General features: G+C 38.4%; 1 long non-coding RNA gene across 1 annotated transcript; it reads left to right on the forward strand.

Annotated features, from left to right (window-relative positions):
• Nucleotides 1-4310: 4310 nt before the first annotated feature.
• On the forward strand, nucleotides 4311-13047 carry LOC148026610 (uncharacterized). The gene is made up of 3 exons (XR_015692776.1): nucleotides 4311-4443; nucleotides 12641-12685; nucleotides 12810-13047. It is a non-coding gene; the product is annotated as an uncharacterized LOC148026610 (long non-coding RNA).
• The last annotated feature ends 358 nt before the right edge of the window (nucleotides 13048-13405 follow it).

Raw genomic sequence — 13405 nt, forward strand, 5'->3', positions numbered from 1 at the left:
GCTTTTGGGAGGGAATAGAAATGCATGCAATCCTACTCGTCATTACCCTAGGTGTGCAACACGAATATGGAATTGTTAAATAGGAGCAATGATTAATATTCTAAGTCATGTGTTCTTGCAGGCCTGGGGTAACCCATCGGGAGAAACAACACAATTCAATATCACCTTAGCTAATGGCATGAAAGCCAGACCATTGGGAGTGTTGAAGGATTTTTGGCCGCTTAAGATTGTAGGGATCCAATTCTTTGCAAACTTCATAGTCATGAAAGGAGTAGACTACGATATCTTATTGCGATGTCCATGGATGCGTAATGCTTGAGTGATTAAGGATCGGGGCAATGGGTTGATATTCTTTGGCAACTACCCAAAAGCAGTTAGAATAGAGGTGGACACTTGGAAGACTTCACCTGTTGACTTGGACGCTATCTCTACACTACTTAGAGGTGATGCAAAGACTACACCTAGTTATGGACCTCTCACAAAAGTATGTCCCTTGCCTTGACAATGAGCAGGACTAGATGCATATACTAGCTATGACTAATTTTTTGTTTTAAGATGATAAAGATGAGTATAAGCGTGTTGCAATCAAACCGAGTAGATAGGTCAAGCATAAAGAAACCACAATGCTGTAATGGATTGAGTATCATTAGTCTCGATTTGCATGATGTCTAAAAGTGCTAAACTAGGAGCTTGCATAACCTATCATATGCCTAAAAAGAGATTGGAGTTAATGCAAATCCTAGAATATCTCAAAGAAAGGTTGCGAGGTAATCCTAGTACAAATATCAAATAGCTTGAGGACCTTTTGGAAGTTGACAGTGTCTATTGTACAATTGGGCTCTCCATGAGAAGAATGAAAGCATTGATGAAGAAGTATCCATTGTAGATAGATTCTTTGATTTAGAACACACAAACAACACCTATAAAGATTGTGAATCAAAGGATGAAACCTCACACCTAGACCTTGAAACAATTGACTACAACATTGACATGCATACAATTGAAAATATTATTATTGATTCTAAACCCATGGAACCCCCAGTGTTGCTTGTCAATGGTATAGTCAAAATAATTGAGGAGGATTTTTTGAGTCTGTTAGAAGACCATGAGGGGGAGGGCTTAGAAACTGTAAGGTTTCAAGATGAAGTAGGGGGTCCAAATTTAGTGCCTAGTTTAGGCAACAATGATGAAGAGAAAACTTCATTTGATAGTTTTATGGTTTCTTTGAGTTCTCCTGAAGTTTGTGACGATGTTGTGATGATTCTGATTGGGGTTTTGAGGACCTTGAGAGTGATATTTATGAGGATGTGAGAGGGAATTTGAGTAAAGCTATGGAAAGGATTGAAAAATTCAAGGAAGAGAGATCTAAAACTCAGGGTAAAGAGTTTGAAAGAGTTTATGAGGCGAAAGTTGAAGAGGACTGGACAATTGGGTGTTTGGACGAGGATAAAGACCTTAATGTGTTGCCAAAACTTTCTATTTGTGAAAAGACTTTTGAGATTGTTTGTGAGAATGCTATGGAAAAAGTTGACCATTTTGTGTGGCATTGAAGAGTTAGTGTATTGTTTTGTTAAGAAGATGAGTTGTTTGGATGGATGTCTTGGAGAGGTTTCTTGTTTTGATGAGTTACAATCTAATGTGGATAATGGTATATTTGGATATTTTGTGGTGTTGGAAGATTTTTTTCTAGTTTTTCCTGGGATGTTTGAATTTGGCAACATAGAAAGGGTCATAAGCTTATTTCAAAACCTGAGATTTGTCACGGTTTCCTCTTGGGAGGATGGGAGGGGTATGTGGATTATTGTGGTGGATGGTGAGATGTTTTATATTGACATGTGTGATATTTTGAGAACTTTGAATTTGAAAAATTTGAGGGTTTTAAAGAGAAATTTGTGGATGACTTTTATGTGTTCATTGAGGAGTTGTTTGAGAGTGATGTGCCATTGATTTTTCTGTTTTTTGAGTTTGAAGAACTCAGGGATGGAGTGTTGGATTTGATTTTTTATTGGCTCATAAATGTTGCATCGCTTTATGAAAACAATTCCTGCACATGAATGTTTACAGACTAGGGGGAGGGCTAAATATGTCATGTGTTTTTGCGAAAACTGAAAACCCCTAGAAAACCTGTAGATAGGTTGGATTTTTGTTAGCTTAGATGTTTGTGTAGCTATTTGTGTTGTCGTTTTTATAGTTGGATTCTCTGTGTTTGTCTATTTTGATTGGATTTATGAGTGTGGAAACTTGATAGCCTTAGTCAAGGTTTGGTATTTTTGGGCAAGTTGGAGTTAGAGTTTGCCAGTAGCTGTTGAACATTGTGGTACAAGTATGTTTTCTTGTTAAAACTCTTGTACATCACGGGGATTATGGGTTCATGAGAACTTCATGTTGCACTTGTGTGATACACTACACTCGAGGGTCATCTTCTGATTCTTTCAAAATACTTCCATGCCTTGGGTTGGGTTTATGCACATTTTGCACTATCATTAATCACTAGCATGGCATGAAGCCCCATTGCAACTAAATATAGTAAATCTTAGTTGTACGCGAACCTGAGAGAGCACCTTCAATGAGTATGCACGAGAGTTGGAATATTCATCACCGAGTTAGGAGCCTCTAGTTGAGTGGGAAAGGTGGTTAGATGAGTTTGTGGTTTGTGAAGGATGCCATTAGTTTGTGAGACGGGTTGTTTTTCTGGCCAATGTCTTGAGGACCATTATTTTTATTGAGCGATAATGAGAATTTGGATGGGAGGAGCAGAGTATGATATTTCTTCTTGATGAGCATTGAGAGGTGAGGATAAGGATCTTACATAATCAAGGAAGTGTGTTTGCATTTTGTATGATGCATGAGCAGATGTACATAGGCTAGGCCCAATTTCTTCAGTGCATTCATTATTTTCGTGTAGAAGCATTGTTTGATTGGTTGCATAGCATGAATTTGACATTACTTATTTCTCAAATCATGAATGATTGGGCACAAAGTTTTATTTTTTCATAGCATATTCTTGCTAGGGAATATTGCAACAAAAAATAGGTTCATATGAAGAGAATGTCCATTTCGAAAATTCCAAGGATGTGTACACCATATTGGAGTTTATGAAGGAATTGAGGGAAGAATGATGAAGGAAATTCCAGTTTGGTTTGAATATATAAGAGACTCAATCAAGTATCTTGTAAATGGAACGAAAAATGCTATTGTTTATGCAAGTGGAGAAGGTGTGCTTATGGAGGTTCGACATGAGTTTTGCAAGGTGGCTAATGCTACATTTGCAATTATTTAAGGTCACAAGCAAAACTTTGATGTTGTTACTATTTATTAAGGGCAAAGATGTTTTTCAAAGCACACGCCTATTTAATTAGAAGCAAAAATGAGCAAGATTGTTTGGTCTTGTTTTGCCGAATGAAGAGGTCTATGGGTTCTCGAAGCAGCAGGCTTTTCTGAAGATTGTTGTAGAATAAAAAATATGATGGAATTTGATACGATTCTAAGAAGGGAGGTCAAGGAGGTAGAAGGGACAAATGTTGCAAGTGTATCCATCAGGGTATAAATTGTGACGTTGGTGTTCACTTTCATTGTGGGCTATCTTGTGAGACTCAAGAAGATTATGGTTCTACATGGAGTTGGTGCAACATTACTATTTGGAGCTAGGGAATGTGTTTGAATGGGAGCAAGCAACTTCATCAACAATACCTCAATGGTCTTCGGCCAATGCCCTAAAGCCTTACTAGAACATCGAAGGAATCCGAAGAAAGCAGGGCAAAAGCATTTCCATTATTCCATGCTTAGAAGATATTTTGGAAGCTAAAGGAAACACGACATTGATTGTGAATGGAAGTCCATGTGATACGACCTGTGTACTTAGCCACGCTGCGCCTTATTCAAACATTAGGTTGAGTGCTCAGGCTGCTCTAGAAGCTTCCAGGAAGCCAATGCAGAAAAGGAAGGGTGTTGTGCCAAAAGACAGGCAAAAGAAGAAAGATGAGGGAGTGGAAGAGCATAGAGGGAAAGCTGAGCCGAGAGCATGTAACTGCTGATCCTATGAGAACATAGGGGCGGCGGTTTCTTGAAACGGAGGGCGGCGAGATGTCTTGTAACTCGAAAGCAAGGTAATAAAAGCTTTAAAAATCCTAAGCCTTAAGGGCATAAGGTTTTTGATTTCTTAAGCTGAAAGCTTCCAAGCGTAGACACCGCGCTTAGGCCTTCCAAAAGGTATCTAAACATGGAAGGTTTATTAAACTTCAATGTAAAGCAACAACTTTCAAAAAGCATATAGCACATATTGCATAGGAAGAAAATTATATAAGGAAGAGAGAAGGAAGAGCTAGGGGCCTTCCTCTTTGTACAAAACTCGAATATTTTGAGAGAGATGTGAGAGGAGGGTCGCATGTGAGAGTGTGGACTCTTATCGTACCAATTGCTCAAGGGGGTCACTCATGAATATTTGTATGTATAACTTGATTTCAAAATAAGAGGTTTTTTTGACAACATTTTTATACATCTTTTATATACAAAAGGGTGTAATATAAAGGGTTACTTATAGATTGAATAAAGAAAATTTATGTTTTATTCAATAAAAATTCAAAGATTAGGATATTTATAAATAAGCCTAAACAAACCTTATATAGAGGATGTATGTATAGTGAGCCCCTCGAGGCCAATTGAGAAGATTGAAAAAGTGTGTGATGCTCTACCAAATTTTGTGTTTTTGATATTTTCAAGCTACAAGAGGCATTGTGTGTCGTTTGGTTTCGTGTGTCTGTTTTGTATGGTGTTTGTAAAACTTTAAAATTTTTCATTTTGGTGTTGATTAAAAACAAAGTCAATTACCTTGACCAGCACCCCTTAATGTCTCGTTATCGGGTTGTGACTAAGGCTTGCCCTCAATCATCACTCGCGTAATAGCGTATCACTTATTATATTTTCTTTGTTTTTGATATTTTCGAGCTACAATAGGGATTGTGTGTCTTTTAGTTTCGTGTCTCATTTGTATGGTGTTTGCAAAACTTTAAAATTTTCCATTTTGGTCTTGGTTAATAACAAAGTCAATTACCTTGATTGGCACCCCTTAACGTCTCATTTCCGGGTTGTGAGTGAGGCTTGCTCTCAATCATCGCTCGTGTAACAACGTATCACTTATTATGGTTTGTTTATTGCCCCTACCTACAGTTGGCATAGTTATAGTGGCATTCGACTAGTACAGTGAGTTATGTACTATTTGACTTAGTATGCTACTTTTCTTTATATTGTATCTTATCTATACTTTGTGTATATTGTATTGTGTGTAAAAGAAGAAGAAAACACCAACAAGAAAAAGTTTTGGCCTCCATCTCTCTTCTTATGTTCTTGAGTGAGTTTCCTCTTATGTGTATCATGGTGCAATGTTCGATGCAACAACTCAAGCAAGTCCCCCATTATGTGATTCTTAACAAACTTTGTGTGAAATGTCTGGGGGAGGTAGATAACGATTCTATAGTGTAATAAAATATGCAATGATAGGTGTCATGAGAAAGGCTAAGAAAAAGTGTAGAAAAATACAAAGTCCATTGAGATTATGCTAAGTCCAATGTGAAGATAGAGGAGATAAATGCCTTGGAGTACAGTTCCAATGTGTTGCTTTATCACTTGTTGTTGCTACTTAGTTGACCAATGCTCTGTATTTTTACTCCGACTATTGGATTCTTGATTCGAAGACTTAATTCCACGTTACCCCACATCATCATTAGTCTCATAGCTATCATGTCATTATGAATTATATTAAAATGGGAGATATCACCGTGTTGGGCATCGTTAGTATAGGTGATGTTAGTCTATAGTTTAGTATTGGTGCTCCTTTTGTGCTTCATGATGTACATCATGTCCCAACTTTAACTAAAAGCCTTATTTCAATTGGATAGTTGGATGATGACAAATAACATATACCTTTTGCTAATTCTACTTGAAAGATCACTCGTGGTAGTCTTGCTTTTGCTAGAGGTCCTGAGTGTGTCCACTTGGAATAGGACTTTACATTGCATAGTGGTTACATATGTTAGGAGGATTCAACATTTTGCAGTTGTGCTTTTGGGATTTCTTGTGGAAGTTGCTCTTGAACTAGCATACTTTTACGATTCAAATGCTCTTGCTCTTCTTATGTGGGATGCCATTGGGAGGCAAGAATAACCATGTTGACATTAGCTAGACCTAGATCATTCATGGCATGGAGTTTTGCCAATGTGCCAAAAGTGGAGTCTACTTGTAAGAAGCACTCGGTGATAGATCATTTAGTCAGCTATGCTAGTTCTTTTACCATTTTGTAAATTGAACAGTAGCATTGGGGCTTCTTTAAATGGCTAAGAGGAAGTGGCTTGGATTCTCTAATATTGAAAGAAGGCTAGTTGAGGTCATGCGTATAACGCAAATTGGATGAGGTTAATTGCACAAGTTGGTCAGATGAGGTGATGCCATGAGTAATGGTAGCTAATGATAGTTGTTCTTCTAGGGCTCAAAGTTTAGTATGTTAGACTCCTACAAGGTAATCCCATGGTTCACTCTATGGTGTTTATGTTTGTACACTAATGTGGGCCTAGAGTTATCATTTAGTGTAGCATTTATGGATGGTTCAAGGTGTGTTTGAATTGATTTTTTAATGGTGGGAATGGCTTGGATTGTTGGGCCTATGATTTCTCATCATGAGGGAAAGAAGAAGCGCAAGGCTATTGCTGTTGCGTTTCCTATCTCTAAGGATTGATGCTATTTGGTATAGGATATGATGAAGGATCTTGGTGGTACAATGGCAAGGATAATATTTTCTTAGGGAGACAAAAGTATCTACAACCTTGATGGTATCCTTGGGTGCATAGAAGAGCCTTGGGGACCCATCTAATTATGGTGTGTATCCTACAATGATGGCGTCTGTGTGTGTGGTTTTGCATTGAGAGGAGGTAATTGGTTGATTAGAGCTAGATCCTTTATGGGATAAGTTGGACTTTGGTCTCCACTGGAGTTGAGGTGGTGAGGTGAGGGTGCTCATAGGTTGGCTATTTTGAGACTACATAATTATCAATTCTAATAGGAGGGTTGTTTCAATTGTGGGGTTGTTTTGTGGAGAATGTGGTATCAAAGTCCCTTTTGGGAGAGGGCACAAAGTCAATCCCCTAGGGCTGAAGGTTGAGTAGCATCTAAAAATCTTAGATGTTTATAGTTGTCAAAATAGTTGATATAACACCCTAATAGGCTGTTGGTCCCTTCTCTTTTCGTGCTTGTAAGAACATAGAATGAGACAAATTGGTCTTATTTCTATAGTTAGTTAGATTTTACACTTTCCTAATAGTGAGTAAGGTTGTCCTCCATAGGATTGTAGCTTTGTATCAATGGGGTGCAACATTGGTTGGCTAATTCTTGTGAGTAATAGTATGGCACGGTGTTTTGATCTGCACCTTTATCAATGAGTGCATCAATTGTAAGCTCTTTGGCAGTAGCCATTTGGATTCGGAGGTAAGGAAGTGGAATGATAAGGTCATCCTCTACTCCCAACTTTTTCAAAGTTGCAAATTACGATGTTGAAGGTTCTAGGTTGAAGGCTAAATGTGGGTTGGTGGGTGAGTTGTGTGTCTTGCTCCATTTGCCTCGTCACCATGATGGCTCATACAAGATTGGTGGTATCTTTCATGGGTGGCTCACAAAAATAATGGGTGAGGGTACCGTTTAATACAAGTACCATTGAAATGTCCAATGCTTTGCCCTTTCAAAGTTTTCGACTCGACATTACTGGTTTTGTTGATGATGTGAATGTGGTTGGACCTTAAAGTTCCCATTTTTGCTTATGTTCTTTGATCAAATATAGTAGCACGAGGTTACCTTTCTCAAAGTATCTTTGCTTGGTCTGTGTATCAAACCAAGCCGTTTGTCTTATTTTCCATGAAGAGGGCATGAGTTTCATCCAATCTTTAATGTTTCTAGTGCTCTTGAATTTTACTGCAAATACTAAGGGTAAGGAACTCGACTAGCATAACTACATTAGTTCCATAGGTCAACTTTAAGGGATTTTTTTGGGTGGACATCTTGTATGTTGTGCAATAAGTCCATAGTGCTACCATTAGCGTATAATCCTATTTTGAACATGAGGTTGAGACTAACTTCATAAAGATGCTAATAACAAGGATTTTGTTAGTCGCCTATATTTGGTTGTTCGCTTGAGGGTAGAAAGGGCTAGACTTTTGATGTAAGATAAGGAATGTAGACATGATATGTTCATTAACTTCATTTAAGACATGGATTTCTTTGTTAGTAACAATCTCAATGGGGCAACTAAAGCGTGAGATGACTTCCTCCCATAGAGCATTATTATGACTCTAGCATCATTGTAGTGGGAGCTCACTCTCATCTACCAAGACCCACGGACCACTTATTGCTTCAAGCATTTCAAGCGAGCATAAATGGCCGTTTCTCACCTAGCCGATGCACCTTCTATACTATGGGGGTGTAGTGAGGTTACGTTGACGCCAGGATGAGTAGCCTCCTCCCTCAAGCAAACTGGTAGCTCCACGATTCTAGATGCAAGCTCAAGCAACCTCAAGCCTCTACCTCCAAGCTCCATCCTCCATAGCTGTGCATGAGAAAAGAGAAGAGAAGAAGAGGGGAGGAGATGATGGAGAGCTTTTTCTCCAATATCCCTTGCCCTCACACACTCACTATCTTACAGCAGGAAGGAGAGAAGAAGAGATCACTTTTGCCACACACCAAAGAATGAGCTTCTCATTCACTTTTTGGGTTTACATACAAGCCCTAAATCCCTTGGGCACCCATTTCCCTTTTTTTTAAAACATGACCGAGCATCTTGCCAAGGTCCTCTTTCCCGATTTCGTTCTAGTTGCCTTATCCCTTTACCTATGTTTGTTTAGAATTTACAATTTGCACAGGAGGGAGCCTAGCGCTCTTATAAAATAAATTATATTGCACCCTAAGCTTCTCTTGCTAGAGCCTTCTGAGCACCTTGCTAGAACCTTCGGTACTCTCCTTCATTCTATCTGAGCACCCTGCTAGAATATTCGGTGATCTCCCACATTTTTTTGGGCCATTGCTATAATCTTTGATGCTCTCCTTTGTTCTTTCTGAGAACCCTGCTAGAATATTCGGTGCTCTCCTTGGTTTTGTCTGAGCACCTTGCTAGAATATTTGGTTCTCTCCCACATTTTTTTGAGCTTTTTTTCTCCTGCACTTTTCTCACCTAGGTAGAATAAGGTTCTCAATTCAAATTTTGATTGGGCTTCCTCTGCTTCTTTTTGGGATGCATGGCCTGTAACATGTCTGTAACATTACCCCCCTCTCCTAGACATGTGCCAGTCCCATTGCACTTGTGTGTCTGAGATGATGAGGATTTGGTGATTTGAAAGGCGATCATGTGAGTCCATGATGGTGGGGCCTCGTGGGGGTTGGTCCTAGGGAGAAGCTGATCACATGATTCAGTTGGTGGAGGCTAAGAGTGGGTTGACGGGGCCTCAAAAGTTGGTGGTTTGCATTGTTTGTAGTTACTTGTAAAGAAAAGAAGGTACATTGCATGTGAGTGTGTCTACCTTACTGTGTGGTACATTGTGCTTGTGCTAGTGGAACTGGGAGTTGGGTCGAATGCAAGCCTGGGTATTGTCCCACATTTAAGGAGCTAGTGCTTACCTAAGGGGGTGCTCGTGCTAGTGGAACTGGGAGTTGGGTCGAATGCAAGCCTGGGTATTGTCCCACATTTGAGGAGCCAGTGCTTACCTAAGGGGGTGCGGTGAGTGTGTCTTAGGGAGACATGTCTCTAACCATAGGTGAGGGTGATCTCCCTAGTTATGTCATGCCCTTGATGTGGGGTGTCAACATGAGGTAGGGATGGGACAGGCCGACTGGAGCCACTGGATGCGCCTAACTTGAGGATCCCTAGGTGCAGTGACTGTGGTCTACATGTAGTGAGATGATTCAATTGTATTCCCCTGAATAAATTTCTCTCTCGCGATCTCTTATTATTATTTTTCTTTGTCTTTTCTTTTTTCTTTGTTAAAAATAAATAAATAGATGAAAATCTAGTCTTTGTTATTAGAGTCATGAGAGGGAGGAGTTGGGGGTTTAAGAGATTTGTTAAGGAATCTCGAGCTTTGCATGTATCCTTTGATGTTCATTCGTTCTTGGAGAGGAGTAGTGGAAAGAAATGGATGACTATAGCGAGTGACGTGGCTATCATTTATATCTTTTAAGAGAGCTAAGCAAAAAGAGGGAAGGAGAGTAGCTCGCATCATTAAACTAGTCATAGCGCAGCTGTCTATGCCATTTGGATAAAAAACAATTGGCGGTAGGCAGTACTCTTGTGATGTAGGCTCTTGCTTTAATAGTACCCTAAGTAATCTAAGATAATTACAGGTAGTTAGCAAGGTTGGGTCTGGGCATGAAGTGAATTCATTAAGGAAGTGGGCTATGGAGTTGTATAGATCTTGCAACGTGAAAGTGAGGGCTTCCTTAGGCTTGGTGGCGTTGACATTGTATATTCTGGGGAAGTCATATTGATCGTGGATGTCTGGATTGTAATCCACTCCTACCCTTCTTAGATATGGCATGAAAGTAGGGTAGGGTGTTACAAAATAACATCTAGGCATTCATGTTGCCTTTCCAAATGCGCCTCCTCCACTGTGGTTTGACACTCATAGCCCCTCACTAGTTTGGACATTTCAAAGATCGTGTTCTAATTAAGGTCAAAAACGTTTCAAAAAGGCACTTGTAAGAAAATGGTTAAGTTGCTAATTAGAGGAGGTTTTGAAAGAAAGAACCCTCCAAATTTGTCTGCCTTGATGTGATTAACGAGAGAATATATGATTCATTGAAGAGGTCGGCCATTAAATATCTTCATTCTTTGATGGACATTAAGGGTCACCTTTTTAGTCTTATTCTCTTGAAACTTTCCAAATTTCGTATTTTTGAATTTTCACACCAAAAGGCACTTATTTGTTCCTCAATGTTCATTTTCTGCACATCTGTTCTTTTTTCTTCTCTATGACATTATTGCCCCATTAAGGGTTCTCCACCAAAATGTTTACAAGTATCTCTTCTAACAACACAAGAGTAGCCCTACCACGCAAGTATAAGTTTACTATTCAACTAGATCCTGTTTATTCATCTTGGAGGGGTATACACCATCGAGCATTGTTGGACAAGGACGAAGGTAACATGTTACTATTACAAGGAAAGAAGCATGTAGACTTATGGGTGGATAGAAATATTTATCCACTAGATCCTTCTACATGTAAATATCCTCCCTTTTACAATATTTACGACTTCATAAGGTATGTTGGAGATGGTTGTGATGGGATTCTTGGCTATTGTATAAGGTTATATTCTGCATCTTATGCATTTAGAGACCAGATACATGAAATGAAGGAATCATTAACATCGGCACAAAAAACTTATGCATTTAGAGAACATATACATGAAATGAAGGAATCATTAACATTTGATGCATTTAGAGAACATATACATGAAATGAAGGAATCATTAATATCGGCACAAAAAACTATTTCTGAGTTGACGAACAAGAATGATGTTCTAGAAAATTCTAACAAGTCACTACAAGAAAAATTACTACGCTTGAAGGAAACTACAATAGGATTTAGAGAGAGAAAAAGATCGCTAAAAAATATAATGGACTTGTGTAGTTAGGTGAAAAAAAAGGAGACTAAATCTTGTGAAGAGATGTGTCTCTCTAATATTTCAGGCATTATTATTCGAGAGAATGATGAGAGAATTAAGCTTATTAAAGAAACCATGACAAAGAATGACATTTTTAGGATGCTAAAATCACGTGAAAATGTAGACTGAGAAGCCAAACTGTGAAAGAGTTAGTGAAAGATTTAAAAGGAATAGTCAAACCAAATGAAATAGTGGAGACATGTGACAATATGGGTATTAGCTGTAAAGTTTATCGTACTCTCTCAAAATTGTGGTTTACAAACCTTAGATGTCATAGGATAAGTGCATTTGGTTTGCCTTGGCCTTTTGCAGTTTCAATTGCTAGGACATCCATGAATCGTAGGATTTTAGATATCTTTGGGGAGTATATTCATATAGAAGGATCTATGCCCTATGAAATTCATAAAACAAAGGCACTTTTTGAATACAACACATTTAATAATATTTGGATTGATCTTAAAAGAGTCCAAATTGCAATGGTTCGTATGCATAAATTTACTCTTCAAGAATGTGATGGTATTTTGGATTTTGCACTAAAATTGGATGAATCACATATTCAAAACGGACAAAAGATAGAAAGAGTCAGCATTTGTATCATGAATAGGGCATTGGATGATGGTAATGGTAGGGGACAAGAACAACAATTTAAGATACAATTTGAGATGGAACTTTGGTGGATTGGTGCAGCCCAACTTTGGTGGATTGGTGCAGCCCAAGTACCAATTGAAAGTCATGAAATCTTGAAATGGTTGTTCTCTCATATAGGTTTTTTTCATATTATAAAGTCTCAAAGTGAAGGGAAAATGTTAATAGTTGATGGTGTTGGTAGTTTTAATGTTGAGGGGCATATGAGTGCTGACTTGAAAACTATCAAATGTATGCTTGGAGGAAGTAATGGGGCCAATGAAAAATATCCTTGTACAAACGTTCAATTGTAAATCTTGTTCAGGCAATCAAGGAAGCTTGGGGAGAAAAGGATATTACTTTCTACTTGGTAAGATAGACATAAATTTGAGTCTTTGTGCTTTGAAAACAAGGTTTAATGATTCAAACTGATTTTTACTTTTATGGGTTGTCACATCATATTCTTCTTGTTCATGGGCCTTATTTTGTGAAAGAGCAAGGGCCCCTAGCAACTTACAGTAGCCAAGGTATGGAGAAATATCACTACCAAGCACGTACATGTTTCTTTCGGAGCACTAGATGTGGAGGTAGAGTAATTAAAACCAATGACCTTGAGGAGTTATTCAATTGGTTTTTTCGAAGACAACTTCAAAGACTGAAGAACATAACAAATTGGGATGGAATCTAGAATACCCATACCATTTTCAAAATATTTTATAAATGGATAGCTTTCAAGAGCCTTTACATCCTCATTGTCCTCAAGCATTTTTCCTCTATAACGTAAAAACTTTATTCTCTTGTATCTCTTACCTTGCTTAAACATAGGGAAAATGCATCTATAAACTTATAATTTGACACTTGAGAATCTAATTTTAGTAAGTCCTCCTTGGATTCATTCTCAACATCCACTATGCCTTCTGCATTTGCAGATGCCTCTGCAATAATTTCCAATCAATAATCCTTCCTCAAATTGAGAAGGATTTGTAGATCAGGCAATAATATGTACTCTTTGTCTTTACTTGGGAAAATTGGCAAGGATGGAACAGTGAGGCTGGAAGGGGCATCAAATACTTCATCAACCTCTGCATTG

The sequence above is a fragment of the Lygodium microphyllum genome, chromosome 13 (genome assembly GCF_053477565.2).
Source record: "Lygodium microphyllum isolate KBCC chromosome 13, Lygodium_microphyllum_v1.1.10, whole genome shotgun sequence".
In the NCBI taxonomy this organism is placed as follows: domain Eukaryota; kingdom Viridiplantae; phylum Streptophyta; class Polypodiopsida; order Schizaeales; family Lygodiaceae; genus Lygodium; species Lygodium microphyllum.